Genomic DNA, 13,427 nt, shown 5'->3' with positions numbered 1-13,427 from the left:
TTAACACAACTTAAATAATAAACACCTAATATATACTTAATAAAATGTCTTAAAAAAAGTACCAACACCTAAATATACTTAAATTACATAATGTCATAAAAAAAAATCCCCAATATCTACTTTAAATTGTTCAAGTCCCCAATTTTTGGGTCCAAAAAAGAAAATCAAGAAAAAGTTTATCAACCCCCCTTTGGGGTCCCCACCTTTTCAAGATACCAATCCCTTTTTCCAATTTTAAAACCCCTCGGAGGTGTTGATTAGGGTTTCGGGTTTTTAAACCCGTTTAAGGAAAGCCTCATAAAAGGGACCAAAAATGTAAAAGAAAACTTACGGTCACATCATCAAATGGTAAAGAGACCTGATAGTGTGATATCTTTATACTATCGGTGAAATGTTAAATAAACTAAAAGAAAAAAAAAAAAACCTTTATACTATCAATGTATTTTTAAAAACCCAAAGAAAATGTAAAAAAAAACTTTCTACTATCAGTGTATGTAAGTAAAACCCCAAAAAATATGTTAAAAACTTTATACCATTTGTGTATGAAAGTTGAACTCAAGAACATGAAAAAAAAAAAAAAAAAAAAACTTTGTGTTATCAGTGTATGTAAGTAAAACTCAAGAATATGTTAAAAACTTTATACCATCAGTGTATGAAAGTTAAACTCAAGAACATGTAAAAAAAATTTTATTGGGTTGTATGTAAGTAAAACTAAAGAATATTTTAAAAAACCCAATCTATCGGTGTATGGAACTTGAACTCAAGAACATGAAAAAAAAAAAAAAAAAAAAAAAAAATTATGTTATGAGTATATATAAGTTAAACTCACCATTCCATGCTTGAAGCCAGGCAAAATAGGTTTGAAAAAGTGAGGTTTCTTGGGGGGGGACTTTCATGGGGGAAAAAAAAATGAGTACTACTATTAGTTAAGTTTGGGAAATAAGAAACTATTAGTAGTAGTGTGGCTTTTTGCTTGATATAACTGAAGGTTTGAATTTTTGGTAGTTTAAAATTTATTGCTAAATTCTAAATAGCAAATTCGTATTCTAATACTTGACATTAAATGGTGCTTTTTCAAATCAGCCAATTCTAAGAGTGGGATTGTGTGTCTCATTAATGTTATTTAATTATTTGCACCATTCACATCACCTAAAATATGCAGGCCATGTAAAACTTTTTATTACTGGTTAACTTTTTTATCTTCCATCCTGTGATGTTCCCAAAGCAATGATCTCTATAATTTCTATGTTACACATGTGAAGGGGTTTTTTTTTTATTTCATCAGGGGATTCTTTCTCCTAAAATAAAGGGCACCTGAAAAAAATCCCTAAATTTAAAAAATCAATAAACACAAAGAAATTTCTTAAAACTATTTTTTTATTAGATTTTTTTTCTAGAATTGAGCAATATTTTAAAGAGGCTATTCTTTAATCTTAAGGGGGGGGATAGTTGGCATTTTTTTAATTTTTTTTTTTGAATTTAAAGTGACACGTACTTTGATAAAATTTTTTTTTTTCTTGGGGTGACCTTATTTTAGGAAAGGGGGGAAGGGGGTAACAACTTTATCATTTTTAGATAATAGTAGATAGAAGCAAAGTTTAATTTTAATGAATCCTATTAAAAGGGGAAAAAAAATATGTATGTTACATAAAAAATTTAAATTTTAAATAATTTTTTTAATTGGGGTTAATTAATAATCGATACCCGGGGTTTTTCCATTTTTAAAAGGGGGGAGGAGCCCGTTGGCCTCTAGGCCTTACTTTACCGAGCACCGGAAAAATGACATACACATGTAACCATACCCAAGGGAGGATCTACTAAAGGTGGAGGGAGTGCCCGCCGGGGCCCCGCCACTCGCACACCTCGATCGAAGTCTTTTATATGTGTGTGTATATAGGGAAAATAAAAAATACATAAATTAAATCTCATTAGCAAATAGTTTGTCCCCCCCACTGGCCTTGCCTGAGTTTTCTTGGGGCATGGGATCGATCCTCACATACAACATTTTTCAAAATCTACAATGTCTACATTTAAAAAAATTTCAGGATATTTATTCTCCTCTTTTTCCATTTTGTTTCTTCTTTTCTTTCTTTTCCTTGTTTCTTCATTTCTTTCTTTATATTTGTTTGCTGCTGATACCTTTTTTTTCTTTCAATGAGCTACTATTGACCAAAATTTAATTAATTCTTGATTGTGTTTTATAGTTCAAAGTGTTTACTAAGTTTTTGATTTGGTATCTAAAAATGCATCTACAATGAATTCTAATTCTATTTTTAAATTATCTATTCTTGTGTCAAAAGATAACTCCGGAATATGAAAAAAATCCTCGAGGACAATTATACAAAAATAATTTTTGATATAGTACATAATACTCCCTTGGATAAAAAAAAATGTCCACAAATCTTTTTTTTTTTTGGGTCAAAAAAAAGTTCCTTATTAAATCAAGAAACAATTAATCTTATCTTTTGGGTTTTCCCCTAGTAAGTGTTATTAATTAAAAAATAAAACTTTTTTAATTAGGGGTAGTTTAGTCCCAAATTTTCATTTTTCCCCGAAGTGAGTAGTTTTTAAAGGGTGTCAAAGGTTTAAATAATTTTTTTTTTTTTTTGGAGGGAGTACTATTGAAGTTTCATTTTTTTTGAAGTCCCTTCTTTGGGGGGGGTCTTTTTAAATTTTCCTTTTTATATTTAAAACTTTAAAATTTTAACGGTAAATATAGGTTCCCGGGGTTTGAACCCCCCGGGGTCAAAAATTTTAAAAAAAAATTTGCAAACAAGTTTTAAAATTTTATGCGGGGCCCACATACTTTTGTTAAGGAATTAAAAATTATGCGGGACCCCCCCTTTTTCTTTGGGGGACTTGGGATGTATCGGGTGGAAAAAATTTGATAAAAACCCTTTCCCAAAAATTTCGGGTCCCCCCAAAAAAAGTTTCCCCCTTAAAAATATGCCCCCCCGGGGTAAAAGTGAAGGAATTATCAAAATTATCGGGACCCCAAAACTTTGTTATGGGCGGGACTTGGCATAAAAAAAACGGGTCGGGGCCCTTTGATAATTTTCCGAAAATGCGAGGTTAAAAAAAAAACCCATTAAAAAGTACCCCCACGGCATAACTTTGTGAAGGAATTATCAAAGTTATCGGGCCCCGAACATACTTATGCCAAGTCGCCCATGGGCATGAGTATCCCGGGTCGGCTAAAATGTGAAATTTTTAACCAAGTGTATCTTTTTTTAGCGGCTTAGCGAAATTTCCCCCCCTTTGGAATTTTTTTAAAATTTTAATTTGCGCGTGGGTTCAAACTGGAAACCAGGGGTTGTTCCCCAAGGGAAAAAATTTTAAAACATTTAAATTATAAAAGGGCAAATTTAAAAAAAACCCCCCAAAAAAAGGGAAATTAAAGGGTTCCCCTTGAAATTTTATGTTTTTGTTCAAAATTCTCATTATTATTAATTTATTTCGTTTAATCGACTTGTCCATATAAATCTAAAAGACGAATAACCAGACAGTTAAGAAAAAGTCAAAAGTCAAATCACAAAATAGTGTGGTAATCCGTTCGTCTATGTATACCCAAAAAAATGAATAATGAACGAAAAATACGACAACACGACGATAAAACAAATAATACGAGCAGGAAGCTTCAAAAATAGATCGAGTCAAAGTCTAAATAGTGTGGCACCGGAGCCTTAAAATCTGGATCGCTACGACCATTACCAACATACATAGAGTGAATTTCGGAAGGGCCATCGTACGATAATCGATAAATCACATAAAAGATTACTCGACAATAAATGTTAAAATGGTGTATAAATCTAGACATGAAGGTACGGGCCAACAAGGCAGTCATGATCCTACGTACAACAAATTATGAGCCGACAGGGCCGCCTACATTGTCTCTGCAGAAAATTGTTTACAAAGCCTCTAAGAGAATACGTGAACGTCGTAAGATCGGGACGGATACGTAAATACACAGTAATGAATATATAAAATCATAACAAAATAAAGCGACTCCAGAATAAAGGGCGTTGCTCCAATACAAACGCTGAGCAAGGTAGCCTACTGTGTGGGGATAAACAGCAAACCTATTATGACATGTTAAATGATTCTGATGGGATTAAAAAAATTCAACTAGAAGAATATAGGCTTACATTAATGTTCGTTTGGTTTTCATTTATGTGGCGGAATTCGAAATACGAAAGTTAAATTCTTATATTTTTGTGAATGCAGATATACCTTTTTCAAGTTGTTTGATTTGTTTTTACATATATTATATCAAGAGCATTAATGCTACATATTTATACCGTTTCGTTCACCTAAAATAGGCACGGCGATACAAAAATATATTTAAACCCTTCGGATTATCTAAAAAGTAATTGCAAGTAATCTTATTTAATTAGAATTAATTGATAATCTAAAATAAATGGAAAAATAACACATTATAATAGGTTAAATAACATTGATGGAGTAAACATAATTGACAATGTTAGTATATAATGTAAGTCCTTTCTAACTGATTTTTTAGGTTGCGTTATATTATATGTTTTATATTATTGATTAAATCACTTTGATGGAGTGAAAAGGAAAGCCTCCCAACAATTGAAAGTATCTAGTTGAAATTTGTTAGTTTATTAAATTCTATGTCTACTATTGAGTGCGAGAAAAATATTCTGTATTAATGAATCATCATAAGATAATATTGTACGTAAATCTTCATGAAACATCAACTAAAACCAAGGTACATACTTTGCATAAGATATGGGGTAACATATACTAAATCAAAAAGCATATGAAAAATTAACCTAAATAATCGCACACTTAACAGTTAAAACTAAAAAAAGACTGTGAATGTGTAATATGTGCATAATCGTGATTAGTGTATATTACGTATAATATGTATAATCGTGTATTCATTATTTACTAGGAAAAGTAAATAATGAATCCATTGGCTTATTGTGTAAAGAAAAAACATTATAGTCTTCTATGCTCGTTCTCTTGCAGATCACCAACAGCTGATTTGCCTTGTCAATGGCTTCTCTGAAGCTTGCCATCCTTCCCAGAATATTTACCTGTATTATTTTTAAAAACAAACTAAACTTCTCCTTGTTGTGAATCTTAATCTGCAGACTTGATTGTACTAAACCACTACATAATCATTGAATCTAAGGTAGATTTTTCATTCAGAAAATTTCTAAGCGATACATCCTATATAAAACCTTCATAAGAGGATTTTAACATTTAAGAATCCTGCTAGCGTTTGCGGTATGTGGCACAATAGTATGGTACCATCACTACTATAGATGGATTTGTTTATAGTGCCACAACGTCGACCATTTTCTATTAGTCTAAGTGGCAAAGAAGAAGAAAAATAAAACATGTATAAGTTGGAGGAAGGTAATAATGAAAAGGAAATAAATATATACTCACAATGGGATTATGCTATAGGCAAATGTTCCATTCTCGATGAGTTCAAACTTATATGTTATCACCTACTTTGACACCGTTTGCTTCTCTGAACTGTTGCCACCCCCCTTGGTAATTGCAAAGTGATGTCCCATTGTTCCTAGCTGCACCGGCCATGATCTCTGTTTCTCATCTCTGAGAATCATCTGACAACGTCTATTCATCACGCCATTTGATTTTGCAAAAGGCGATGGAAGATACTGCTCAAGTTTATCACCATATGTAGATCAATGTCGCGTTATCACACGGAAAAAAAAAATACTGAAGATCTTAAGCATTAAGGGCTTATCTAAAGTAAATTCAAATTACTTATGAACATTTCTGCTGATATAATAAGGTTTAATAGTAGAAATAAATTGGCGGTTAGCATTAGCAATTATCAAAGCAGATGCATTTGCTTCTTTCCTTCGGGCTGAAACTCTTTTAGCATCCAAATTAGGCTTTTTTTCCTTAGGCTGAAGTGATGCATTTGCTCTCAAATCTAATTTAAATTGAAACAAAAAAATGTCAGAACTGAAACTAAAGACGATTTCAAACCAAAAGTAGCCAGTTGAAGTAGTAAAGAGTGTTATTGTCACAACTCAGAAAGAAAATAATGTTCAAGTGGAGAAGAGATAACGGAATTTCGGAAGGCTAATTCACTCTTGATAGTAGTAAAGAGCCCAAAAATCTTGAGATTACTTTTTTATGACCGAGAAATCTCCAAGGACCCGGTGGTGCACGGTTCGAAACTAGGTGGGTAATGGCTCGTCCCTCTACCCTTCTCCACTTAAAATCTTGAGATTGTTTTACAGAAGCATTTATCACTGCAGATTGATTTGAAAATTTAGAGGGAAAAAGACCAAAAGGAAAGAAGCCTCGTTAACAACTGTGTGTTTACCCCGATTAATCAAAGATAACGCAAAAACACCCCTTGTAAAGTAGCATTTGTTAATTACACAAATGCTACTTTTAAGTCAACAGAGTTCATGAATCCACCAATTTGTTAGTTACTATTTTGTATAGTAAAACTAATTTTAAGTCCACGAAGTTCATAAATCTACCAATTTCAAATTCTCTTGTACTTCAGTTAAGATCTTAACTAAAATTAATTCTAACTACTTGCCAAAACAGAGCTGCTGATGATATAAGGTTCTTAACAGTAGAATGAAACAACGCCAAGAACCGAAAATGGAGATGATTTACACCAAAAGAACATTACAGAAGCGAAACAGAATTGTTATCGTCATAATTCAAAAAGAAATAAATATCAAGGGGATAAACGAAAGAGATCAAAGAAGAATTATGGAAGGACTAATTCAACTCTAATGGTAGTGATGAGTAACAAAAAAGACTGTCAGAAGAGCATTTCTCACTGGAGATCACAATGAAATGATCCTGGTTAACTGTTAAAACTGTGGAATCTAAGGTAAATTTTTCGTTTGGAAATTTCCTAAAGCAATATATCCTGACTATTAAAAACTTTATAGAGTTAAAAAACATTTTCAAGGAACCCCTAAACTTGACACAATTTATTCCGTGCACACTACATAAACATTGAAATCTAAGGTAGATTTTTCGTTCGGAAATTTTTTCTAAAGTGATACATCCTGACTATTGAAACCTTTCAATAGAGTTACGTAACATTTTCAAGAATCTCACTAGCACTTGCAGTATGTGGCACAATACTATGGTACCAATTCTGAGGATACTTTAGCCTCGACTCTCAGTGGAAATGGAAAAATTCTCTACCAAATACAGCTCTTTATTAATCATATTGACTCTCCTGAACATCAATAGGAATTTCTACTAGATCTGGGGTCTTAAATACCCCAATAAAATAAAGTTCTTTTTTTGGGTGATGAATCATGACAGACTTGCCACAAGCTCCTACCTTAACTCTATTAGCATCACCATCCCCAACAGCCCTGAGAATGTGAACCACATTTTCTTTGATTGTTTATTTGCTAAGAACTAAGACCAGATGAGTTTTTGTTTAACCCATTTCGACCAGCCCATATCCGACTCGACCCGCCCATTTGCCACTCCTAGCTCTGACCAAGATCTAAGGCCCAACCTGATCTATAATCATAACTGGGACAGCACATGGAAAGAAATCCAGAATGCCCCCTACAACAATCTTCTCCTTTGGGACGACCTCATTCCTTTCTGTTTTTGGCACATCTGGTTAGCTAGGAACAATAATCTATTCAACAAAAAGAGGGACCCCATTTTCCTTAGCCACACTATCGCTAAGGCTGCTGAGTACAACTCCTAACTTGCAAAGATGACAGGAATCAGCAAATCCCCTCATACATGTCAAATGGGAGCCCCATGAGAGGGACATGCATAAGCTAAAAACTGATGGCGCATGCTTAGGAAATCCTGGGACGGGAGGCATAGGAGGGGTCATAAGAAATAGTAATGGGGATTGGATTGTTGGTTTCATGAAATGCTTCCCACATGCTACTAACACTCTCACAGAGCTTCTGGCCACGTACAGGGATTGTAAGTGCTCGTGAAAACAACCTAACTCCTTTGAAAGTGGCTACTGACTCATCCAAAGCAATAAGGATGGTAAATGAAGGACATGGTACTTATAACCCTTTAATTAATGAATGCAAGTTGGTGATACAAGCATTGGGGAGTCCAGAATCAACCATACTTTCGGAAGCAGAACCAAGTTGTTGACCTACTGGCCAAAGAGGGCGCAAGAAAAGAAAGTTTTTTTGGGAAGGGCATGAATTTTGGTAGTTCCTCTGCTATTTGCCGCTAATGCAGTCTGAGCAGACATCCTAGGAACTTTTTTGGAAGTTTTGTAAAAATATCTAATTTGAATGTGCGGGGACACATCTTCTTTCTCTGACGGGAACAATGCTCCCCTAATGTGTAATTTCAACAATTTAGGTTTTTATATATATTATCTATCAGTTAACCAAAAAGGAAAAAATTAAAAAAATTGGAACATGTATAAGTTGGAGGAAGGCAGTGAAAAGAAAGGGAAGTAAACTTATATACTCACTATGGAAATATGCTATAGGTGATTTGCCATTGTCGATGAGTTCAAACTTATAGGTATCTCCTACTTGGACATCATTTGCTTCTCTGAACTGTCGCCATCCCCTGGTAATTGTAATGTGATGTACCATTGGTACTAGCTGCACCGACCATGATTTATGTTTCTCATCTCTGAGAATCATCTCACAACGTCTATTCACAAGCCATTTAATTTTGCAAAAGCTGATGGAAGATACTGCTAAATTTTATAAAAATATGCAGATAAATGCCGCGATATCAAAAAAAAAAAAAAAAAAAAAAAAAAGAAGAAGAAGAAGACAGAGAAACTAATACTGAAGATTTTAACCATTAAGGGCTTATCTAAAAAGTTAATTCAAATTACTTACGAGAATATTTCTGCTGATGGAATAAGGCTTAATAGTAGAAATAAATTGGCGCTTAGCATTAGCAAATATCGAAGCAGATGCATTTACTTCTTTCCTTCGGGCTGAAACTCTTTTAGCATCCAAATTAGGCTTCTTTCCTTCGCGCTGAAGTGATGCATTTGCTCTCAAACCTAGTTTTTAAATTGAAACAAAAATGTCAGAACTGAAACTGAAGGCAATTTAAAACCAAAAGTAGCAAGTTGAAGTAGTAAGAGTTGTTATTGTCACAACTCAGAAAGAAAATAGTGCTCAAGGGGAGAAGAGAGATGACGGAATTTCAAAGGGCTAATACACTCTTGATAGTAGTAAAGAGCCCAAAAATCTTGAGATTGTTTTCTTCGTTTTTTTATGAGTGAGAAATCTCCGGCGGCCAGCAGTGCACGGTTCGAAACTAGGTCGATAATGGCCCGCCCTTCTACTCTTCTCCACTTAAAAATCTTAAAATAAGGCAACACACCCCTCGAAAAGTAGCATTTGTTAATTACACAAAATGTCATGTCAAAGATTTGAAAAGAATACTTTACGAACAAAAAGAACTTATTAGTAGTTCAACATTATAGAACTGTCATGAAGGCTATCATTCCTACTATATGCAGCTTTTTTGTATAATGAAACTACTTTGAAGTGTGCAGAAGTTCATGAATCCCAATTTCAAATTATCTTCTAATATCAGTAAAGATCTTAACTAAAATTAAGAGCTGCTGATAGAAAGGATATTAATAGTAGAACGAAACAACAATGCCAACCGGAAAATGAAGATGATTTAAAACCAAAAGAATTAATAAAGCAAAACAAAATTGTTATCTTCATAATTCCAAAAGAAAATAAATATCAAGGGGATAAAAGAAAGAGATCAAAAAGAACTATGAAAAGAACTGATTCAACTGCCAATGGCAATGGTAGTGATGAGTAACAAAAGAGATTGTTTCACACAAGTACTTCTCACTGGAGATTGATCTTGAGAAATCTTTCAAGGGGTAAAATCATGATGAAATAATCCTGGTTAACAACTATATTCAAGAATCTCACTAGCATGATACCATCACTATTCCACAACGTCTACCACTTTCTAATAGCCTTAGGTGGCAAAGAATGAGAAAATGAAACATGTATAAGGTGGAGGAACATAATGGAAATAAAGGGAATTAAACATATACTCACAATGGAAATACGCTATAGGTAACGTTCCATTGTCAATGAGTTAAAACTTATAAGTATCTCCTAATTGGACACAATTTGCTTCTCTGAACTGTCATCCCTGGTAATTGCAAACTGAGGTCCCACTGGTCCTATCTGCACTGACCATGATCTCTGTTTCTCATCTCTGAGAATCATCTCACAATGTCTCATCAAGCCATTTGATCTTGCAAAAGCCAATGGAAGATGCTGCTCAAGTTTATCCAAACATGTAAATCAATGCCGTGTTATCACAAAAAAAGAGAATGTACTACTGTATTCTTAAATATTAAGGGCTTAACTCAAATGACTTTAAATTAAATAAAAACAGAAAATTAAAGTTAATTCAAATTACTTACAAAATAAGGTCTGCTGATGGAATAAGCCATAACTAAAACAAATTGACTGTTAGCATTAGCAGATGTTAGAAGCAGGTATATTTGCTTCTTTCCTTCAGGCTGAAACACTTTTAGCATCCAAATTAGGCTTCTTTCCTTCGGGCTGAAGTGATGCGTTTGCTCTCAAATCTAGTTTTTAAATTGAAACAACAATGTCAGAACTGAGACAAAGACGAAATTTAAAATTATGAGGATAGAAGCAGTTAAAAGAGACTAAAATAACTGGACGGATCGCATAAAGAAAAGTAATACTATCATTTCATCATATTATGATTTAAAGAAAGAAATTGATAAAAAGTGGAAGATGGACGAAATTTAAGAAGGAATCAGATGAGAAACTTGCCGTAAATCTCCAACAACAACACCCAGCGAAATCCCACAAAGCGGGGTCCGGGGAGGGTAGATTGTATGCGGACCTTACCCACACCTTGGGAGGTAGAGGTTGTTTCTGGTAGACCCTCGGCACAAGAACAAGCAATTTAAAGCTGTATACATAATATAATCAATGGCAAAATATTATAGAGCTTGATAAAGCTGACTGGAAAAAGAAAAAAAAAAAAAAAAAAAAAAAAGGCCGTAACTAACCAAAATAATACAATAATTGAAAGAACGAACAACAGATAATACAAGTAACAAAAATCGAAGGACAAAGAACTACAAGAATAAAGGTTACTAGTATGAAAAGGATATACTCGACTACTTACTAACTTCTACCCTAATCCGCGTCCTCCATAACCTCCTATCTAAGGTCGTATCACTTGCTAAGGCGGACGCACGCGCGCGTCTTTGTCTAATCGCCTATCCCGATAACTTCTTGACCTACCTACTTGCCTTTTAGAAAGCGAGTCATAGCCAACCTCCCACCTCCATGGCAGGGCATCCATTAAATCTCATACACGTACGAATCATGCGAGACTCGCTTAAAAGCATCTTGCTCCTCCGACTCCGTTCCCCGCCTTGTCTGGATCTCTTGTTCTAATCCCCTCTCTTATTATACCAACGCATTCGTCGTAACATCCTCGTTTCGCAACTTTCGTCTTCGAACGTGAGTGTTCTTGGTGACAACACTCGCCTGTACAACGGCGACGTCGGTCTAACACCGCCACAGCAGAACTTGCCTTTAAGTTTGGGGGGCACGCTTTTTATCTACAAAAAACCCCGTATGCGAGCCTTTATTTCATCGCCCCTACCCCGATACGATGTGTGACATCATCGTAGTCTCTCGGGTTTCTTTGGATAATAGACCCCGAATACTTGAAACTTCTTTTTTGTTGAATGGCACCGGTCGCGGCCTCGGCTTCATTACCGGCCTCGTACGTTACATTGCCCGAACTTGCCAACAGCGCACTTTCATCTTCTTGTGCTACGTACGAGCCACTGAACTCAGAGTCGGGTTTCCAAACCTCCCGACTTAGCGTTGACTCCGCTAAAAGTCTCGTCGATCAAAACTATGTCATCCGTGAATAACGCCTGCCACCGCTGACACCTCACCTTGAATTTGCCGCGTCGGTCCGTATCGCCCAGGCAAATTGGAAAGAACCTAGAGGGCGATCACGATGTAACCCCGTCGCCGTCGAAAGTGCTGCGAATAACTCTCTTTTGTCTTTACACGGTCTTGGCTTCGTCGTACGTGTCCTTGATAGCCACTGCAGCCTCCCAACGTCGTCGTAGAATCTCCTTGGAACTTTGCCGTATGCCTTTTCCGTGTTGATAACGTCCGAATCCGCTCCTCGAAAAAAGTGTATATGGCGAGTCACAATATAATTCATCAGCGCATGGTCGGGGTCGAATCCACGAGGGAACGATGTAAAGGCGATTTAAATAAGGAATTATCACACCCAGTAAGCTAAGCCCGAACACTTTTTTAACATTTGATTTTTGGTTTAACAACTAACGAGATAAAACTAACTAGAAAGCGGGTAAAATGATCAATGACCACGAGTATGGATACGAAAATTACGCTCGAAGTAACGATCCAATGTATTTCACGATTTTACAACTAAGAGTGTGTTTATGCTAATTAGATAATGATTTCTAAAATCTCGTTGAAAGTCTTACGATCAATTCGATGAATTTCGAAAACAAAAGCTTTCGAGCCTTAGAGTGTGATATCCTGTATGATAAATATAATCTGAGTATTTATTCTATTCTAGCTCGAGTTATTAGATGGGTTTAAAGCTCGGAATTCTTGTTAATTAATTTTTCCCAACCTCGATTTTCCTCTTAGAGTTCAAATCAAAGTAAATGGGCGGGTCTTAGGGTTGGCTAATCCGCAGAAACATTAAAGAACAAGATTAATTAAAACGACATTAACTCGCCAAATTTAAACTTGATAAAAATCATTCAATATATATAAGTAAAAAAAGAGTTTCATCGACAACTTTAATCATAGAATATTTCCATAAGCAAGATTCGAGTGAAGAAAATAAGTACTACGCATAGATATTCGTTACAAAAGCAATCAAAGAAATGGAGAAAAGTTTGAAAGTTCTCACGAATCTTTTGAATCTTGACCCCCAGTTTGGTGTAAAAACCCTAGCCTCGAAAAATGTGTTTTCTACTAAAGATGTCTCTAAGTATTGGTCGGGATTTTATTTGGTTTGGGATAACAAAATCGTGAAATTCCAAAGCACTGAATTTGCCCAAAGGTCGCCATCGCGATCGCGAAGGTCCCCACGCGATCGTGCGAAGTATGACACGCGTGCGCGTGCGATGCGCGAGTGTCGACATCGCGATCGCGAAGGGTATTTATTTGAGCGAGAAATTCGATTCTTCGTTTACTCTTTTTTTGCCTCGCTTTCACTTGGTTTGATCCTAATTCTCTTGTGACTCGATGCGCACAAAAATAAGCGGCAATACACGCTTTATTGATACACGCGATCATAGCCTCGTATCCTAGATAAAGGACACGAAAAACCAAAGCAAAAAGGCTATAATAAGTGGTAAATTAAATACTTATTAACACCACGACAAA

This window comes from Lycium ferocissimum, unplaced genomic scaffold (assembly GCF_029784015.1).
Source record: "Lycium ferocissimum isolate CSIRO_LF1 unplaced genomic scaffold, AGI_CSIRO_Lferr_CH_V1 ctg16076, whole genome shotgun sequence".
NCBI lineage: Eukaryota > Viridiplantae > Streptophyta > Magnoliopsida > Solanales > Solanaceae > Lycium > Lycium ferocissimum.
The sequence above is the reverse complement of the archived record's forward strand: the minus strand, read 5'-3'. Positions refer to the sequence as shown.